Source organism: Balaenoptera ricei, chromosome 5 (genome assembly GCF_028023285.1).
Source record: "Balaenoptera ricei isolate mBalRic1 chromosome 5, mBalRic1.hap2, whole genome shotgun sequence".
NCBI classification, from domain to species: Eukaryota; Metazoa; Chordata; class Mammalia; order Artiodactyla; family Balaenopteridae; genus Balaenoptera; species Balaenoptera ricei.
Window position 1 is genome coordinate 35,709,760 of NC_082643.1, and position 20,196 is coordinate 35,729,955.

General features: G+C 37.3%; 1 protein-coding gene and 1 pseudogene across 3 annotated transcripts in view; one reads left to right on the forward strand and one right to left on the reverse strand.

The window, feature by feature from the left end:
* FBXW7 (F-box and WD repeat domain containing 7) overlaps positions 1 to 20,196 on the reverse strand; it is a 204,772-nt gene that overhangs the window by 93,781 nt on the left and 90,795 nt on the right. The window lies entirely within an intron of this gene.
* Positions 138 to 1,844, forward strand: LOC132366378 (oxysterol-binding protein-related protein 9-like; annotated as a pseudogene).

Genomic DNA, 20,196 nt, shown 5'->3' on the forward strand with positions numbered 1-20,196 from the left:
CCCGGGGGACCGGCTGAACCGGACCAGACCGACTGCGCAGCAGCCCGGTGATCCGGCAGACGGTGGAGAAGAGGGGGTGCTCGGAAGCGGCCCTCGGCTCCCTCCCCTGGAGGCACAGAGGGCAGGGGCCTTGGCGAATGGCTTTCTTGATGGCTACTTGCGGAGTAGTTACACCGGGAGGGCCTGGGAGAGGGGCCGGCTCCCACCCCTGAGTCCCCAGGGACCCTGCTGCTTGCCGGGGCCGTGGGCACGAATATCGTTCTCTCCCTGCCTTCTTCCCGCCGCCCCCTGGGGGTTTGATTCAGGATTTGTTCCCAGTGTCCAAAGCTTTGATAAGAAACTTACAGAGGCTGATGCTTGCCTACAAATCTTGATAGAACAGTTAAAGCTTTTTGATGACAAACTTCAAAACTGCAAAGATGATGAACAGAGAAAGAAAACTGCAACTCTCAAAAAGACAACAAATAGCATGGTAGAATCAATTAAACACTGCATTGTGTTGCTGCAGATCGCTAAAAGTACTATTAATCCTGTAGATGCAATATATCAACCTAGTCCCTTGGAACGTGTGATCAACACAATGCCTTCCCAGACTGTCTTACCTCCATAACCTGCTCAGTTGTGTAAGTCAGAGCAGCATCCATCTCCTCTACCAGTTGGACCTGTATTAGCTACCTTGGGACATCAGCAGACTCCAACACCAAATAGTACAGGCAGTGGGCACTCACCACCTAGAAGCAGTCTAACTTCTCCAAGCCATGTCAACTTGTCTCCAAACACAGTCCCAGAGTTCTCTTATTCTAGCAGTGAAGATGAATTCTATGATGCGGATGAATTCCATCAGAGTGGCTCATCCCCACAGCCCTTAATAGATTCCTCTGGATCTGCCTCAGTCTTGACACACAGCAGCTTAGGGAATAGTCTAAAGTGCCCAGATACCACGGAATCACTTAATTCTTCCATGTCCAATAGAACAAGTGACGCTGAACTTTTTGATTCACATGATGAGAGAGATGATGAAGGGGAGGCAGGGTCGGTGGAAGAGCACAGGGGTGTTATCATGCATCTGTTGTCACAGGTTAGGCTTGGAATGGATCTTACTAAGGTAGTTCTTCCAACATTTACTCTTGAAAGAAGATCTCTTTTAGAAATGTATGCAGACTTTTTTGCACATCCGGACCTGTTTGTGAGTATTAGTGACCAGAAGGATGCCAGAGACCAAACGGTTCAGGCTGTAAAATGGTACCTCATGATGAACATTACATTCTCACATTCCGCAATGGTTATGGAAGGTCTATCCTCACAGTGCCCTGCGTGGAACTAGGTGGAGAATGCAATATTAATTGTTCCAAAACTGGCTATAGTACCAATATCGTCTTCCACACTAAACCTTTCTATGGGGGCAAGAAGCACAGAATTACTGCTGATTCTTTCTCCAAATGACAAGAAATCTTTCTGCTCAATTGAAGGGGAATGGAATTGTGTAATGTATGCAAAATACTCAACAGGGGAAAATGTAGTTTTTATAGATACCAAGAAGTTGCCTATAATTAAGAAGAAAGTGAGGAAGTTGGAAGATCAGAATGAGTATGAATCCCACTGCCTTTGGAAGGATGTCACTTTCAACTTAACAATCAGAGACATTGATGCAGCAACTGAAGCCAAGCACAGACTTGAAGAAAGACAAAGAGCAGAAGCCCGAGAAAGGAAACATAGGAAATTCAATGGGAGACAGGTTATTTCATGAAGATGGAGAATGCGGTGTTTATGATGAACCATTACTGAAACGTCTCGGTGCTGCCCAGCATTAGGTTGGGAAATGCAAAGTTTGCTCCTGGTGACCAGGGCAGAGGCATAATGAAGTAACAATCTTCCTTTGGGAGAACGTATTCACTCTCTTTTTATTGCAGTGGTTCCTATCTCAGGGATACTGGACTTTCTGATGCAGATGAACAAGTAAAGCGAGAAAAGCTTCCCTTTTTCCTGTTCTGTGGCAGTTACAATGTTGACTTCGGTCTTGAGAAAAACTTAAGGTTTTGAAAACAAGATGTCTGCTCCTTTTCCAAATCCCACGTTATAAATCCCAGTCTCAAACTCTGCATTCTAGTATTGCTGTTGAGATATACAACATCTTTTTCCTAGTTCATATAATCTTGGGTCATATATATATATATATATATATATAAATATATATATATATAAAATAGGTGATGCCAGATTTTTCATAAATACGCCATCTACTGTAAATATTGGTTCCTCTGAGTTGTTTTAGAAAATTTAGGGCAAAGTATTAAAATCATGTGTTAGGAAATTTCATGGTCTCAACTACAATAACTTTTATTTTGGAATTGAACTATTATTAAATTGTATCCAACTCTGGACTACAGTTTAATCATACTCAGTGCTTCTTAAGGCTTCATAAAGCAATTTTTCAAAAAAAAAAAAAAAATTAGTTTATAAAGTCCCACAAAAAAAACTAAGCACCCATAATCTAAAACCTGAAACTGCCATACAGGAAATATTAATAAATGAGGTATTAATAAAAGCACATTTTTGCTTTTTATAATTCTAATTTTAAACTTTTTTTAGAGAAAACTTTTTGTATGATTTAGGACACTATCATATGAAACACAAACATCAACAAACAGAATCCTATATCCTAAAAAAAAAATTATGTAAAATTTAAGGATGTTCTTTTATTTCTTCTTACCAGTATATAATGTCAAGATATATCATATACATAACTTACATTTTTATCAATAATCAGTGAGACTGAAGTTGAAGTCAGTAAAACAAAATCTGACAGCTAATATATTTTGACATTAAATTGTATGATTTCCTTGATGAGAATGGAAATGATTTAAGGTCAGGAATAATACTGATAAAAGAAAATGAAACTGAACAAATTGAAAATGTTCCTCACTTCACAGACAAAGCAATCGGGCTCAAAGAGATTAAGTATTTCTCAAGATTAGCTAGCTTAGAGCAAAGCAGGGACCAGAAATTGACATTCAACTGAGTTTTCTTTCATGTGCCTCAGTCTACATAACTACGTATGATAAAGTCTTAAAAGAATATTATTCTCTAACACTGATATTGCCTTCTTCTCCAAAACCAGAATCCTACAATGCTCAAAAATTATTACTCTAAAATAAATACTCACTGAGCACTCAATATGCCTCAGGCACATATTAATTTTGTAGAAGATAATGTTTAGAAATGTTTCTTTACAAGTTAATCAATGACTTTTAACCTGAACCCATAGCAAAATTAAATTTTACATTACAACTATTTATGCATGTATTTAAACAAATCTAAAACAATGGTTTCAGAGACAGGGAATGATGAAATGTTTATACCTAAAGTCTCTATAAATCACTACCCTTAATTAAACAGTCCGTTTTCTTTTTTTTTTTTAATTTACGTATTTATTTTTGGCTGCATTGGGTCTTCGTTGCTGTGTGCAGGCTTTCTCTAGTTGCAGCGAGCAGGGGTTACTCTTCCTTGCGGTGCACAGGCTTCTCACTGCGGTGGCTTCTCTTGTTGCAGAGCACGGGCTCTAGGCGCACGGGCTTCAATAGTTGTGGCATGCAGGCTCAGTAGTTGTGGCTCGCGGGCTCTAGAGTGCAGGCTCAGTAGTTGTGGTGTGCAGGCTCAGTAGTTGTGGTGCACAGGCTTAGTTGCTCCGCAGCATGTGGGATCTTCCCTGACCAGGGCTCGAACCCGTGTCCCCCGCACTGGCAAGCGGATTCTTAACCACTGTGCCACCAGGGAAGTCCCAGTCCATTCTCATTATTCACAGTAATTGTGTTCTATAAAGTTGCCACAAATACCAAATGAGTGTTCCTAAGGGAAATACACGGTTAAGTTCCTGCAAGCCTCTAGTCACATTTTTGCCAACTGATCAATACATAATCTTTTTATATGTGTATTTCTATTTAAAGACATGTTATTTAATATGTAGTTGATTCATTAACATTGAACTCATGGTCAACAGCACTATAAATTCATGCCTGAAAGAAGCTTATCTAACATGTATGTTTTCCATAAGGCACATCACAACACTAGGCAGTACCTCAAAACTGCTTGGGAATCATTTTGAACAGCAAAACCACAAACAATAAGCACAAAAAGCTTTTAGTGAAAAATGTTTCAGTAAACAGACGATGAAAAGGACACTTGTGTAGAATATAAGAGCTGAAACAAGAAAGCAGAGTGTCACGTGGTTCAGACGGGAAAGTCCATGTCAGGTGACTCAAATTTTTTACCACCCTGTGCATGCGAACATCCACAAATGACTGTGAAAGTACCACAAGTACTGATTTTTGGTGTTACAAATAAATTTTAGTGAGTAGGCAAATCCCATATTAAATAAAGTTGGACTTTGTACAAAGTAACGGCTGGAGAAAGAAAAGGGAGAAGGGGCACCACTTTTCCTTAGGTAAGTGGGGAGAATAGGCTTCTCCTGGCAGTGTGAAAGTCCAGAGAGGCCCAAACCTAAGGGTACCTAAAAGAAGAGACACCTACAGGCATCTCCATTCCAGGATGAAGGAGAAGTATTATAAGTATTATAATAATTGCTCCTCAAAAAAATTCAATAATAAGGTTATTGAGATAAAAGAGAACTACTCTGTGACTTTCCCCAAGTCCTAGAAAACACAGGGTAACTTTTAGTCATTATACCTGGTTAATTTAGCAGCACTTCAGACCTAATTTCAGTGCCTTTTTTTTTTTAAGTTTCTCACAAACTTTTTAAATAGTTTCTTATGAACGTCGCTTCTCAAAAGACCTTTGATCATCCAAAACCACTTGAACAGCTTATTTTAGGTTGCCTAAAGGAGTTAAAGAGGGCATAGTATACATGTTAAAGTGAGCTCTGAAAGCCTGTCTCAGAGTGAACCAGAACTGTGAGCCTCCAAAGAAGATTCCCAGGCAAAGATTAACCTTGAAATCATAGTAGACACTGAGGAATATTGGTTACACTAATGTACACAGGGTGACAAGCAAATTGTCAAAGCCTCCAAAGACTGTGCAATACTAACATTTTCAGAAGCCACTAGGCTTGATCTACAAAGTCAGTTAAGAAGCTTTAAGATACAGATGGTAGGAAAATCAACCAAATTGTACTGATCATCGAGAAGGATATCTCAAAGCTTGGAATCACCTTCTAAAAGCCCGTTAGGATTTTCAATGAATCCTAAAAGAACCTCACTAATCACCAGGATTCCTCTTCTGGATGCACCACTTAATAATACTCCAGCTGCATATTATGAACTCTCTATATGACAAATTAATAATTTATTATTAATCACTATGTTCAAACTGATTAAAAGTATCTGGAACACATACTATGTATCACTTACTTAGTATCACTCTGCTACTCAAAATCCACCAAGAGCTTCCCATCTCACTCACAATAAAAGTCATTTTCTTTTAAATGGTTGCCTTTTAGGCCCTGTATAATCGACACACATCCCACCACTCTGAGCTCATATTCCACTCTTCTCTCTTTTTCACGTTGCTCCACTCTTTCTGTCCTTGTTCTTTCTGGAAGAGGAAAATACGTTGCTACCTCAGAGCCTTTGCACTGGATATACCTTCCGCCTGAATGTTCTCCCTCATATATCTGCATGGTTCTTCCCATTATTTCCTTCAGGACTCTTTTCAAACATCCTCTAAGAAATACACTTTCCCTAATAATCTTATTTAAAATAATCACTCCTTTGCGTCACATCATTCCCCTTTGCCCTGCTTTATTCTGCTCCAAGCACTGTATAAAAGCACTGGAATAGTGCCTGTTATATAGTGCCTACCTATCTATCTATCCATCCATCCATCCATTCATTCATTTCTTCATGTATTATCTGCCTCTTCCCACTAGAATTTAAGCTCCATAAGGAAAGAGACTTTCCTTTTTCACCACTATCTTCAGCACCCACAAAAATGCTTGGCTCAGTAGGTCCTCAAAACTTTTAGTGAGTAAATAATTATTACATCTTTTTAAAGCCAGTCGTGTGCTGAGAATTCTTTCCTCATCAAAGAAGAGCTACAAGCCAGGTCACAAAAAAGTACCAGATATTTTAAACACATTTTTTTTAAGTTGTAGTCAGTACTGAACAAGTCACTTGTAGTACTCTTGAAACTCAGAGGGTATAAATCTGTTAACATTTATTTATAAATTATCTTCCTCTAAGTCATAAAGATATTCTTCCCTTTATCAAATTTCTTGTTATTTTCAGCACATGCTATAAAAAATGTGTGACTAAAAAGATGAATACTTCAAAAGCACACAATTTGTGGAGTAATTCTTGTTTCACATCTCCCATACTGCAGCTAACTGGGAAATCATATATGTAGCTTAAGGTGAAAATCTTCCAGAGGCTGCAAAAACAGATCCTTAGTACTGTAGATTAATAAAGTCAACACAAAATGAACAATACGGGGCACATCATACAAGTACTCATACAAGCAGCAAGTATTCATCTGAAGTTTTATGGTTCTGAACTGAATATTTTAAATCCACATGCCTCATCAATCATGTATATCTTTACTAGAAAGGATGAAAAACACTATTTTTCAGTCCATATGTCAATACCTACTTTTTATGTTATTTAACTTACATATACATTTGTATATGTAAGTTAAACAACATACATATTTCTGGCCAAATTTAATTCCTCACTGCCATTCACCTCCACTCCCTCTGCAATCTGGGTTTACTCCATTATAACTAAATTTTAAACTGGTTGCTAAATCCCACTGGATCTTTTACCATTTTTGTAGCTTTTGACATTACTAAACAAGCACTCCCTTCTTTACAATTCTCACATCCCTTAGTTTCCCTTGATATAATCCTTTTCTTAGTATTGTCCCCTAGGCAGCACTATTGTTCTCCACTGACAGCTCCTTCCTTCTCTGCAGTTTCTTTGCAATCTTGGGTTTTAACTACCACATAGAAGCTAATGACAACCAATTCTATTCTCTCTAGCCAAACTCCTCCACTGGGCCTATTAGTTTTATCAAGATATCCCACAGTTGCCCCAAATTCATTATTTTAAAACGCAAATTCCTGTACACACACACACCTGCCTAAGTTTCTTCTTAGGTCCTCCTCTTATTTTCTTTACCTCGGTGAATGGAAGCATATTCTAGTCAGTTGCAGATTTGAGAAACCCAGATGGTTCTTCCTCTTCTACTTCCTTCGACTATCCTCTCCCCTCAACAATTCAGTCCTAAAGCCATTAAGTGGAGCCAGGTAAGTTAGGTGTGCGTGTGGGAGGTGGTGGCAGTCCAGCAGAGGGGTCAGTCCAAGCAGAGGGAGGAGGGCTTCCCAGTATGTGGGGGATGGTGGGAGGAAACAGCCTGACTATGAGCAAGGTGAGGAGTGATCCACACAGCGGAGAGGCCCAGCAGGGCAAAGGCAGAGCAGAATGAGAAGTTCTACTTGGGTGGGGGTGTCGAACGTCAGCAGGGTAAGAAACGCATCCACGTGACAGGATGGCGTCAGAGCCCAGATGGGATATCGCGGGTGTGGTGGCCACAGCGGTGCCCTGCTCAGATATCCCTTCAACAGAACCTGCTATGAGGAGCAGAGCTGCTTGACAGCCCCCAGCTACCTCACCTTGGAATCCACGGTAACATTCACACCTGGCCATGCTTCCTCTAGACTTCTCCCAGCAAAAGACTGAGCATGGTGGGAATGCTCCAATAGCCAACTCTGGATGGGGCTCCCTGCACATCAAATCTTGTCTTGACATCTGTTTCTCTGGGGACCTGAACTGACACAGAAGGTATTCTTGTACTGGTGTCAAAAACACTCGGGATGAAATAAAACTGTTCTGGAAGACACTACAAAATGGTTAACTTCATTAAACACAGGTCATTTCACTCCAGAGTATTTAAAGAACATCTCCTACTACATAAAGAAATCCAGTGGCTTAGCAGAGGAAAAATTCTCAACAGGGTATTTGAGCTGAAAGGGGTCCTTTTAAGACAACAGAGGAAGAGATTTTGTTGAATACTTTGAAGATGAAGAACGGCTGCACATCTCACACTTACTTGTTCTTCAGTCTCTAATGTTTTTGACTTCAAGGGACAAAATTCTTGGATTTAAAAGGAAAATGCGCTTTTGGAAAACATCGTGTTATAAAGAAGAAATCCTGAAATGTTTCCACTGCTGCTTGGGCCCAAGGGAAGAAGGTATCAGCAAGTCTCAAGTCTCACTGGAAACCACCTAGTGAAGCTGCAGAACAAAGTGAACTGATTTTCCTTCCCTTTCAAAAAAAAGTGTATCAATGAGTAAGTACTCTTTTTCTGAATCTTCTGATTGTGAGAATTTGACTTGAGAAAAAAGGAAGAAGCTGCAGTCTAATACATTCAAGATGAGTTTTACTGATCTGCCCAGATAAGTTCTGGATTTCTGAGAAGAAAAGAATATCCTGCTATCATAGGAAATAATGAACATTATGCTACAGTTTCCAACTTCTCACACATTTGAACAATCTTTTACTTATTTAATGAACATCAAGAGTAAGCTAAAAAATGGTCTCATTTCAGCTGAAAGAAAAATTTGTATGTGCTTGCTCATCCCATGTTTGACCCTGAATGGTATTTTAAAGCAAAAAACAAGCACACGAGATAAATACAATTTTTACATTAAAAAGGTAAATTCACTGTAAAGAGGTAAATATAATTTTTAAGATTCAAAAACAACACTTTTATGCGTATATGAGCCTATAAAAGAAGTAATTTTCTAACTGCTTGGTCTACATTTGAGCCTGATCATGTCACTGAATAAGGAAATGTTTTTTCAAAGTCTTGTATAAAATTGTGTCTAGGCAATATTTTTATTCATATTGCTTTGGCTTATGATTTTAGTTGCTCTACTATTCGACACTGTCAATAAATTTTCATGTTGTAAATAACATTAATTAAAATTAATTTATAACCTTTATTTAAATTAAATCTGCCAAGCCTACATTAAGAAAAATTGAGTCCCGTTTTGGTTTAAGTTAGTTACATGAAATTTATTACGTTTCTTATGAGTTTGCAAAATTTATGAAATGATAAAAGAGATTAATTTCTTTGTTCTTTTTTTCTGGCTGAGCCACATGGCTTGTGGGATCTTAGTTCCCCGACCAGGGATTGAACCTGGGCTCTCGGCGGTGAAAGCACGCAGTCCTAACCACTGGACCACCAGGGAATTCCCTAAAAGAGATTAATTTCAAGGAAAGTAAGTTAAGCTTAATCACCAGGGGGTTGTATTTTCCCCCGAGAAAAGTTGGCTAAAATGTTTAGTCTTAAATATTGGCGTGGGAAGGGGGACTGCTCTTGCATGTACCATATCTCATTTGGATCTCAAATAGTAAGAATTTGTGGTAAGGCCTATGTGGACAAGGTTAAGAAGGTAAAGTAGTAAAGTTAAAAAAAGAAAAAACTGGAGTTTCCTCTATCTGCTCCATTAACTTGTATTGGAGCTGACATCCTTTGTGGGAAGGGGGAACCACACAAAAAGAAGAGGCTAATAAATTTGCCAGTGTAAACATGTCCACAGGAGAAAAAAAAAGCATTCTGTACTCAAAAGAGCACTGACAATTATCAATGAATCATTATATCTACAACTTCTGATCAAGCGAATGTACCATGAGCTGTAGATATAATAATTTTCATGTAGGGTTCTCAAGATCAGAAAATTATTTTAAGTGTTTCCCCAGTGTAAGAAGAGTGAGAAAGGCTGAAAGTGAAAATCAGTAATGGGACAAACTGAAATTATGTTTACTTAATAGGAAGCAGTGGGAGTAACACAGCATCCCTTCTGTGATATTCCTGTCAACGATGTCTAACCTAACGAGGAAGCATGAGGAAACACAAGACAAACCCAAATTAAGGGTCCCCGTTCAAAATGACTGGCCTGTAATCTTCAAAAGTGTTAAAGGAATGAAAATAAAAGATCAAGGGACTGTTCTGGATACATGATAATAAATGCAACCCATGATTTTGAATGGAATCTTGTCCTTATACGAGATATTATTTGAACAACTGGTGAAATTCAAATGGGGTCTGAGGAATAGACAATCTAATATACCAGTGCCAATGTCCTGATTTTAATGGTTATATTGTGATTAGGCAGAAGAATGTCCTTGTTTATAAGAAATGCATACTCAAGTGTTTGGGAGTGATGGTGCATCATTTTGGCAACTTATCAAATGGCAAAATAAGTTCTTAGCACTGTACTTGGAACTTTTCTGAAGTAAGGGGGGAAAAGGAGAAATCTGGATGTCATTCTGGTTCCTATCATTTGTTACAAACTACCCTTGCCTGTCCCCACGCTTCTGTCACCCACTCACATCATCACTAAGTCCTCCTAAGTCCACTACAACCAACCCCACTTTTCTAGTACTGTTTAATAAGCGCATGCCATCTGCCTCTTGCCCAAACTACTTGAATAACATCCCTAGTAATCTCCCTATCTTTTGTCTCCCGCCCCTCTCATCTACCCTCTATACTGCTGCCAGAACAGGAAATGTCAACAACTCAGTGGCAGCTTTTAAACTTTTTACAAGCTGAACCCTTTGCTCAAATGAGAGCAAAATATTAAAAAGGTGAAGCGAGAGCTTGTGAGAGCAGGGGAGAAGAGAGAATTAGCAACCCTCGAGTGACTCTGCAAAACTTCTGAAAACTACCATTCTGTAGGATAAATCTAAAATCCTAAGCACAGTACTTAAGACATACCCAATCTGGTCTCACCTCTATCCATCTTCAATACACACTGCTTTGTCTTATATTCAATAACTTTTCTCATAGACTGTAAACTAAAAAGCTTAGTGATTATAGATTTTTAAAACAAAAATGTAAGTGTCCATCTTAAGTTGTTACCAGATATTTCTATTCCTTTGTGGTAGTTCAAGAAGTCTACTGAACTGAAGTCTACTGAAAAAAACCTTATGACTGAGCAAACAGATCCTTCCTAGAAGTCTTTTAGGTAGAGTGGTGCTGTCATCATGGCTTGGAGCAAGAGGGGTGTCAGGTTTGGATATGAAAGCTGAAATCTGGGTAAGTAAGGTAAATAATCACAGAATTCAGTCACGTAGTAATTCAGTCGTTCACCATTTAAACATTAAATGGGTCAAAAAAATGGGTGAAAGACAAACAGTTGACTAAAGAAGATATAAAAGGGTTGATAAACACATGAAAAGGTGCTCAATAACATCAGCCATCAAGGAAATGCAAATTAAAACCACAATGCAAAAGAACTTCTCATCCACAAGAATTACTAAAATTAAAAGAGACCAAACACCACCATATGTTGCTGAAAATAGGAAACAACTGAAACTCTCATATTTGGCTACTGGATTGTAAAATGGTACCACCACTGTAGAAAACCATTTGGCAGCTTCTTATAAAAACACACACTTACGCTGTGAGCTAGCATATACACTCCTAGGTACCTACCTAAGAGAAATGTCCATAAAAAAGGCTGGTACAAGAATGTTTATAGCAGCTTTATTCAGAATAGCTAAAACTGGAAACAACTCAAATATTCATCAGCAGAAGAATGGATAAATTGAGTTGTACTCATGCGATGGAACAGTATACAGAAATAAAAAAGAATGCACTTCTGATACATGCAACAACATGGATGGCAAAAACAGTACATTGAATGAAGTCAGACACAAAAAAGCAACACTATGTGATCCTATTTATATGATGTTTACAAATACACAGAACTAATCTACAGTGAGAGTAATCAGAACAGTAGTTGCCTAAGTGTGGACTGAATGGAATGGAGCATGAGGGAAATTTGGGGGCGGGGGGTGACAGAAATATTCTGTATATTGATTGAGGTGTTGGTTATGGTTACATAAGTGCATACATTTGTCAAAACTCATCTGTACCTTTCACTTTACATAAAAGTACCTCAATTAAAAATGTGTAATTAACTGAAGACAATGCAAAAACTTCTCTGCCTTCCTTGACTCTCCCATCATGCTGAAGACTGTTACATGCTGAAGAAGGCTTAGGTCTTCTTTGCTCTGGGCCCATAGATGAAGAGTCAGCAACATATGGTTCACTGTGAAACATTCTGTAGCAAGCAGACAGAATTTGGAATGAAGAATACAATAGGTACACATAAGCAACCGTACTAGAAGAAACAACATCTGAAGCCACTACCTAAAGAGCCAGTGATCACAGGACCAAAGAAAGCCAGAATCTGCTAAATTTCAGAAAAAACTCAGCATCTTTAAGGAAAGCCTCAATACCATCACAATGAGCAACTACTGACTTGAACAAATCCTGGAACTCTGGCCTCTACTCTGCCTCACTATCATTTTACAAGGTTTTGCACTTCAGAAAAAGCACACCACTGTAATACAGAAAATGTATTGTCTATAGAAAACCAGTCAGTTTGTTTTTTAAATAGGGTTCCTATCTTGGTGAGCATAATTTTAGCTTGGCAACTACAGTAAACCACAAGTGGAAAAAAATGTCATCTTATTATTTGCTTTTTAAATTTAGGAATCCTATTCTCATTTGCTACTGCTTGATCCCCCCCCATGCCTGGATCCCTAGGAAGTGTCAGTCAGTATGTATGCAATTAGAACTCAGGTAACTCCTGCCTAGATTTCTTTTCTTGCTCTCTGAGGCAAAACAATGACCTCCTTTAGATGAATATGCCAGAAAATCACTATTCACATGTAGACTCTCAGAAACAATCACTCCATCTTCCTCTTCAAATTCTTGGCAGGAAGGTTGAGTGGACATATTGGGGGAAGACAGTGCATGACTGCACTGCACACAATGTGCCTTCAGAAATGTGTACTTGAACTGAAAAAGAGAGAAGATTTAAACTCTAACATGCGCCAGGCACTGGGGATACAATGCTGACCAAAGACATAAACCCTGCATCCAAAAAATAGAGTGCAATCACTATAAAGATACTATTTCTCAAATATTATGAGACAAACATCTACCCTAGTTAGACCTTTGTAAGATATACGGACAAAAAAACTTCTAAAAGTTATATAATTGTAGTAGAAACCAGGTAAAATAAACTTCATTCTAGCCCAGTTTCATCAGTGCCCACCAATGTCTACAGTGACTGAAAAAGAAAGAAAAAAAAAAAAAAAAGGTAAAAACCATCACCACCACTAAGAAAATAACAAAACACGTAAAATACTAATTCCAATACCAAGAAACAATTATAATCCACTCAAAACTATTCTTTCTTTTTAGTAAAGACTACGAGCTATTATTTTTTAAATAGTAAGAAATATGATCTTCTTACAAAGACCTTTTCTATTTATGTAGAAATAAAGCAACACTGTCATAATGATTAAATCAGTAAACTAGATCCCTTATGTAATGATCTGTCATTTTTCAGACAAGAAATTTTTAAAATTTTTCAGGTTATAGAACAGTATTTCTGGACAAACCTAACAAGGCAGTAGTTGTACAACACTCTCAAACTTCCAAACACCCTCAATTTCAGTACAAACAATGCTGTGTTGTACACTCAATCTAAAACTAAGAGGAAGCATTGTGGGTTGGTCACAACTTGAATTCCTTATCACAATGAGGACGGCCTAAGGATTTTACCACTAAACTCAGCCATTCAAATAACTGGGAAGACAATAATGGTGGTCGCTGCTCTCCAAAACTACTGATTTCAGATTTGTTTGAAGGAATATTTCTTAGAACTTCCAAGTTTCTGGATAGGATTCCTTCATTCTGATGTTATGCCTCTCCCCTAGACAAAAGTAGAAGGTTAAGTCAAAAGAATAATAATAATAATTAATTGAAAGCCATAAAATAGGCCTTTGTTTTTCTACTGCAGCAATTCGATTCCTCTGGATATAGAAACCAAAATATTAGTAGGGAATCTTATAGGTTAAGAAGTCTGTTTTTATATTCAAATTAGTACAGATACTTCCAATGCATTCATATAATCAACAAACATTTACAGAGTGTCCACTAGGGACCAACACGATGTACAGCACATTCATTTAATCTACAACCCTGAGATCATTACTTCCATTTTACAAAACAGGAAACAGCCTCGGATTAAGGTCACTTGCCCAAAGATTTACAGTTAGTAAGATTTAGTAACATGTTTGAAACTCAGATATGTCTGAGCCATGGTTTATGTTCATTCCATTAGACCAACCTGTCTTCCAACATGGCATAATAAAAATCTCGAAGCACCAAGAAAAACAATGGGCACAAGTGACAGTAACATGACACCACTACAACTATCTCTTTCATATAAAAGCCCCTTAAGATAGGGCCCACTCTCCTTTCTCAGACCCCTAAACATCACCTTTCTTCCAATCAGGGTCAGGGACAGTGGGCTGGGGATCCATTTGGTCAAAGCCAAATTGACAGGGAAACAGCTGCATAAAATTGAGGTTATAAATCCCAGTGGTTAAGAGCCCATGTTCAGTAGTAGATGACAATACAGGTTCTAGTTCTACCACTACCTAGCTATGTAAACTTGGATATATCACTCAACACCTTTAAATCTCAGTTACCTCATCTGCAAAAGATTTAAAATGGTACCTCTATATCACAGGATTATTGTGAGGATTAGAGAGATAATCCATGTAAAATGTTTAAAGATGTGTCTGACACATACTGAGTACTTAATATGTTATTAGCTATTAAACAACCTTCCATTACCAATTTTAAAAACACTTTAAAATAGGTTACCTCAGGGACTTTCCTGGTGGGCGCAGTGGTTAAGACTCCGTGCTCCCAATGCAGGGGGCCCAGTTTCAATCCCTGGTCAGGGAACTAGATCCCACATGCATGCTACAACTAAGAGTTCACATGCCACAACTAAGGAGCCCACGTGCCGCAACTAAGACCCAGCACAACCAAATAAATAAATAAATAATTTTAAAAATATATTTAAAAGAGGTTACCTCATCATGAATTAAATATGACACAGAAGAAAGGAGATTAGCAGTCATGAAAGACATCTAATTCAAACCTTAACTCAATTTGGGTACTACTTACAAGGTCAGAGTAACTACCTTCCAAACCAAAATATACCAAATATTCATGGGGAGTGTGTGGAGAAAAGAGAACTATTGTGCTCTACTGGTGGGAATGCAAACTTGTATAGCCACTATGGAAAACAGTATAGATGTTCCTCAAAAAGTTAGAAATAGAAGTACCATATGAACCAGCAACCCCACTTCTGGGTATATATCCAAAGGAAATGGAAACAGGATATTGAAGAGATATCTGCACTCCCACGATCACTGCAGCATTATTCACTGTAGCTAAGATATGGAATCAACCGATCTTTCCCCTTTTCTTTCCCCCTGGTAACCACTAGTTTGTTCTCTGCATCTGTGAGTCTGTTTCTGTTTTGTTATATTCATTCATTTGTTTTATTTTTTAGATTCCACATATAATTGATAACATACAGTATTTGTCTTTCTCTGTTTTATTTCACTAAGCATAATACCCTCTAGGCCCATCTGTGATGTTGCAAATGGCAGAATTTCATTCCTTTTTATGGCTGAGTAATATTCCATTGTATATATGTATATGTATATACATCTTCTTTATCCATTCATCTGTTTATAGACACTTAGGTTGCTTCCATATCTTGGCAGTTGTAAATGCTGCTATGAACATTGGGGTGCATGTATCTGTTCGAATTAGTGTTTTTGTTTTTTTTGGATATATACCCAGGAGTGGAATTGCTGGGTCATATGGTAGTTCAACTTTTAGTTTTTTGAGGAACCTCCATACTATTTCCATAGTGGCTGCACCAGTTTACATTCCCACCAACAGTGTACTAGGGTTCCCTTTTCTATATGTCCTTGCCAATGTTTCATTATTCATAGACTTTTGATGATTGCCATTCTGACATATGTGAGCTGATATTTCACTGTGGTTTTGATTTACATTTCTGATGATTAACGATGTTGAGCATTTTTTGTGTGTCTGTTAGCCATCTGTATGTCTTCTTTGGAAAAATGTCTATTCAGATCTTCTGCCCATTTTCTAATCAAATTTTTTTTTTATATTGATGGATATACATTCTTATAACTACCACACAGCTCAATATTTAGAAGTTTGCCAACTATCCCAGAAGTGCCTCCATGTGCCCTGACTCAATCATAGCCCCTTCCCTTCCTTTAAGTAACTCCTTTCCTCGAAGTTACTCTTGCAGAAATCACTTCCCTTTGTTTATGATTCTCTCACTCAAGTATGTCTCCCTAGATACTGTTTTTCAATCTTGACCATTTAAAAAAACAGTTGATGTTTCTTTTAAGTCTATTTCAATCTACAGATTTATTTTTTATACCTTTCTTAAAATTTATCTGTTTGATCTGTTTTTCATAGTCTGGATTTGACTAATTGCATACACGTGATACAGCTCAACACATTTATCTGTCCTTTGTATTTCCTCACTCAAACTGGCAGCTGGATCCAGAGGCTTTATTAGGCTTGGTTTGGTCCCTCTGTCACAGCGTGGTGAGTTATTTCATTAGGAGTCACCTAGCGTCTGGTGTCCTTCCTTTCATGATGTTAGCAGCTGTTGATATTCGGTGTCTCCATGCATTAATTTATTGGAGGCTGCAAAATGTTAGTATTATAACTAACATAGTTATAATAATTGAATCACATAGTGATTCAATATTTTTTTATACATTATACTCCATTTAAAGTTGTTATAAAATAATGGTTACATTTCCCTATGCTATACAATGTATCATTGTTGCTTATTTATTTTATACATAGTAGTAGGGATAGGAGATTAAGAGATACAATCTACTATTAAAACATAATCATATAGACACTCTTTTGAGGTGTATGTGCTACTTCTCTTTCCTACCATTTTAAACAAAGTTTAATCAAGAAATTACAATGAATTACCAAGTACATGATAGGAAATGAAGCAGATACATGACACGTAAAAACCAACAATCTTGCCCTAAGATAGCCTGAAACCTAGCTGGAGATACAAGTAAGTACTACTTTGTATTATCAATAACTTGGTTTTCTGCTATGCTCTGGATATGTAATAGAAGTTCCAAGGAGGAAGAAATCTTATGTGGCCAGAAACATGACACAGTTCTGCACATGAAAGACACTCGATAAATACTAAAGGAAGAACAAATGAACAAAAAGAATTGGTGTTGTACATATACAGAGAATTAAGTAGGGTCCTCAACAACTAGCAACACAAAATTTGCTCCTCGTCGAAAAAGAGCCCTAAAATCTGAATACACACCTGCAATATTTCATAGATTCTAAAAGGCACATTTTTTTCATATCTCGGCTTCTCTGAAATTGATGGCATGCCATAGTCTAAATAAGCAGCATTTTTCCTTTTCTAATAGTTAAAATAATTGCGTACCTCAAGCTTCGTAGATTTGATCAAATATATCAATTGATTCTAATATTGTATGTAACATGATTTCAAAATTAATCACTTACTACATGCAAATTTGGATATGTAATTATAATTTTTATTATGAGTAACAGTTCAAAAATTTAATGAAAGCCAGACACAGTGCAATGTCAAATCCTATGAGTTCTGATTCTTAGAATTTCAAAACATAAAAGAACATAATAACAACCACTACAAACTCATATAACACATCCTCCATAAAATCTACAGCATGCATATTCTCTAACATTACTGCAAATGGTATTGTGAGGTAAATAACTGCAGGTAATGTAAACAAATCTCAGTTACAGAAATATAGGAAGATATTCCTTCTTTTTTATACTAAAAGGTAGCAAGCTTGGGAAAAGAAAATAATCTTCTTTGTTGCTGTATTTTTATCTATAAATAGAAGAATAAAATAATGACCATATTAAAGAATAGAAATTTTACTGAAAAACAAATAGAAAGGGGTTAATTTCATATTAACCTAATTAATTTCATATTCATTTATAAATTACTCCAAAGGAAAACTTGTATGATCAACATAATGCATTAGTATAAAACAAGTAAACTGTTACAGTTTATTTTGACTGGGGGAAGATGCCATGTTTTTTAAAAAAGTAAACAATGAATTTGCCAATGTCTGTCTATTATCATGTAACTAGGGAAACAGTTTACAGTCTATTGGAAAAGTGCAAACAGGCATGAATAAAACTGCTGACACAACCTTAAGTACAGCATCCTTCACTTGAAAGCAGCACTAGTCTAATTAGAATAGGAACTTACATAAAGAGCTTCCCTACCAATCTTTTACCATTATCAGCATCAATATCTGAATAGAAAAGAATACGAATTAGTGAGACATTAATCAATTAAGGGAAGAATAAACCTTAAATCAGTAGGAGAATCTCCATGTATGTATGCACCCACAAGTATGTATGTATGTATATGTGTACATATGTATATGTGTACATACACAAGTATGTATATGTGTACATACAGTATGCACCCACAAGTATGTATATGTGTACATACAGGAATTACAATAGGATAGGAATTAAGATAGGAATTATAGTAGTCAGTGAATCTGACTTTTGCTACATGCCCCTTTGCTTGCCGAGGGGTAACCTTGGGCAAGTCACTTAATCTTTGCAGTCTCAAACTTCATCATTAGAAAAGGAAGTACCATTTGTTATCTGCTATATGCCAATCACTGTGCTAGATGTTTTATGTACATTCTCTCTTAATCTTCAAAAGAATCCTACCAGATAATTAGTATTATCCTCACACAACCAAAACTCAGTCACCTAAATTTGATTCATTCCGACAAATCAGCCTAACTCCAAAGCCCCTTTCCTTTACTACATGGTAATATATAAATATAAACATGAATGTGCACAAATATAGTTCAATACATGATCGATGACAAAGCAATGGGACAACTAGAAACTACTATTTTTCTACAAAACACGTTTCTGTAGTGAGAATTAGTTCATTCATTCATCATTAAGGGATGAGGTCAGAATAATGTGAAAGTCACATTGGCCCAGAAAAAATATTCTCCAGCATAGTAATGTTTTAAAGCCATCAGGGACAAGCTTCCTCACAGAGAGAGCCTTAGCAATATACAATGATCTTAAGGAAAAAAAAAAACTAAAAATTTTGTAGAAGAGGCCAAGCAGAGGCTGGTTAATGGTCAAGAACTGCTAGGATTTCCACAATGTTAAACTATCTGGCCAAGCTGTGAGTACAGATAAATAAGCCATGAAAATACCTTTCCCATGTTTCCTTTTTCTTAAGAAAAGGGGGGTTGGGGGTAGGGAGGACTACTAAAGGAGGCTACATCCTGGATCAGAATTTTTAAATTTGGACAATTTATCTTAAACAGAATTGAATGCCCTCATGGACCTACATTTCAAAGGAGAAGACTAACTGATGTTGGGTGTAAATGTTTAGCTATATTAATATTTTTATTAGAACTGTTATCAGTAAGGCAACTTGTTTTGCCTTACTATAAAGGTCCAATCTAAGACCTAGTACGTAAAGAAGGCATGAAAAACCTAGGCATGTAAAGAAGAAATATTTTAAATTATCTATAATCTCATCATCCAGAGATAATCACTTTATAAATTTGTTGTATTTGCTTCCAGTCTCCCTTACTACAATGTGTAACTAATACATATTTTCAAAATTGATGTCATGGTAGGTTAAACTCCATGAAAATGCCGATATTAAACCACCAGATCTACAAAAATGGCAATTTCATACGGTTCAACCTAATACCATATGCACTACATGTGTATGGACGTATAAAATTTGGTATGCAGGGCTTCCCTGGTGGCGCAGTGGTTGAGAATCTGCCTGCCAATGCAGGAGACACGGGTTCGAGCCCTGGTCTGGGAAGATCCCACATGCCGCGGAGCAAATGGGCCCGTGAGCCACAACTACTGAGCCTGCGTGTTTGGAGCTTGTGCTCCGCAACAAGAGAGGCCGCGATAGTGAGAGGCCCGCGCACCGCGATGAAGAGTGGCCCCCGCTTGCCACAACTAGAGAAAGCCCTCGCACAGGAACAAAGATCCAACACAGCCATAAATAAACAAATAAATAAATTAATTAAAAAAAAAAAAACTTTAAAAAAAAAAAAAAAAAAAAAAAATTTGGTATGCATACGAATCACCTGAGTGGACTGTTTAAAAATGAAAATCCCTGGACCCAATTCTAGTGATTCTGTCAGTGGGTTCTGATGAGTATTTGTGCATTCAACTACCATCCTGAATGATACAGAT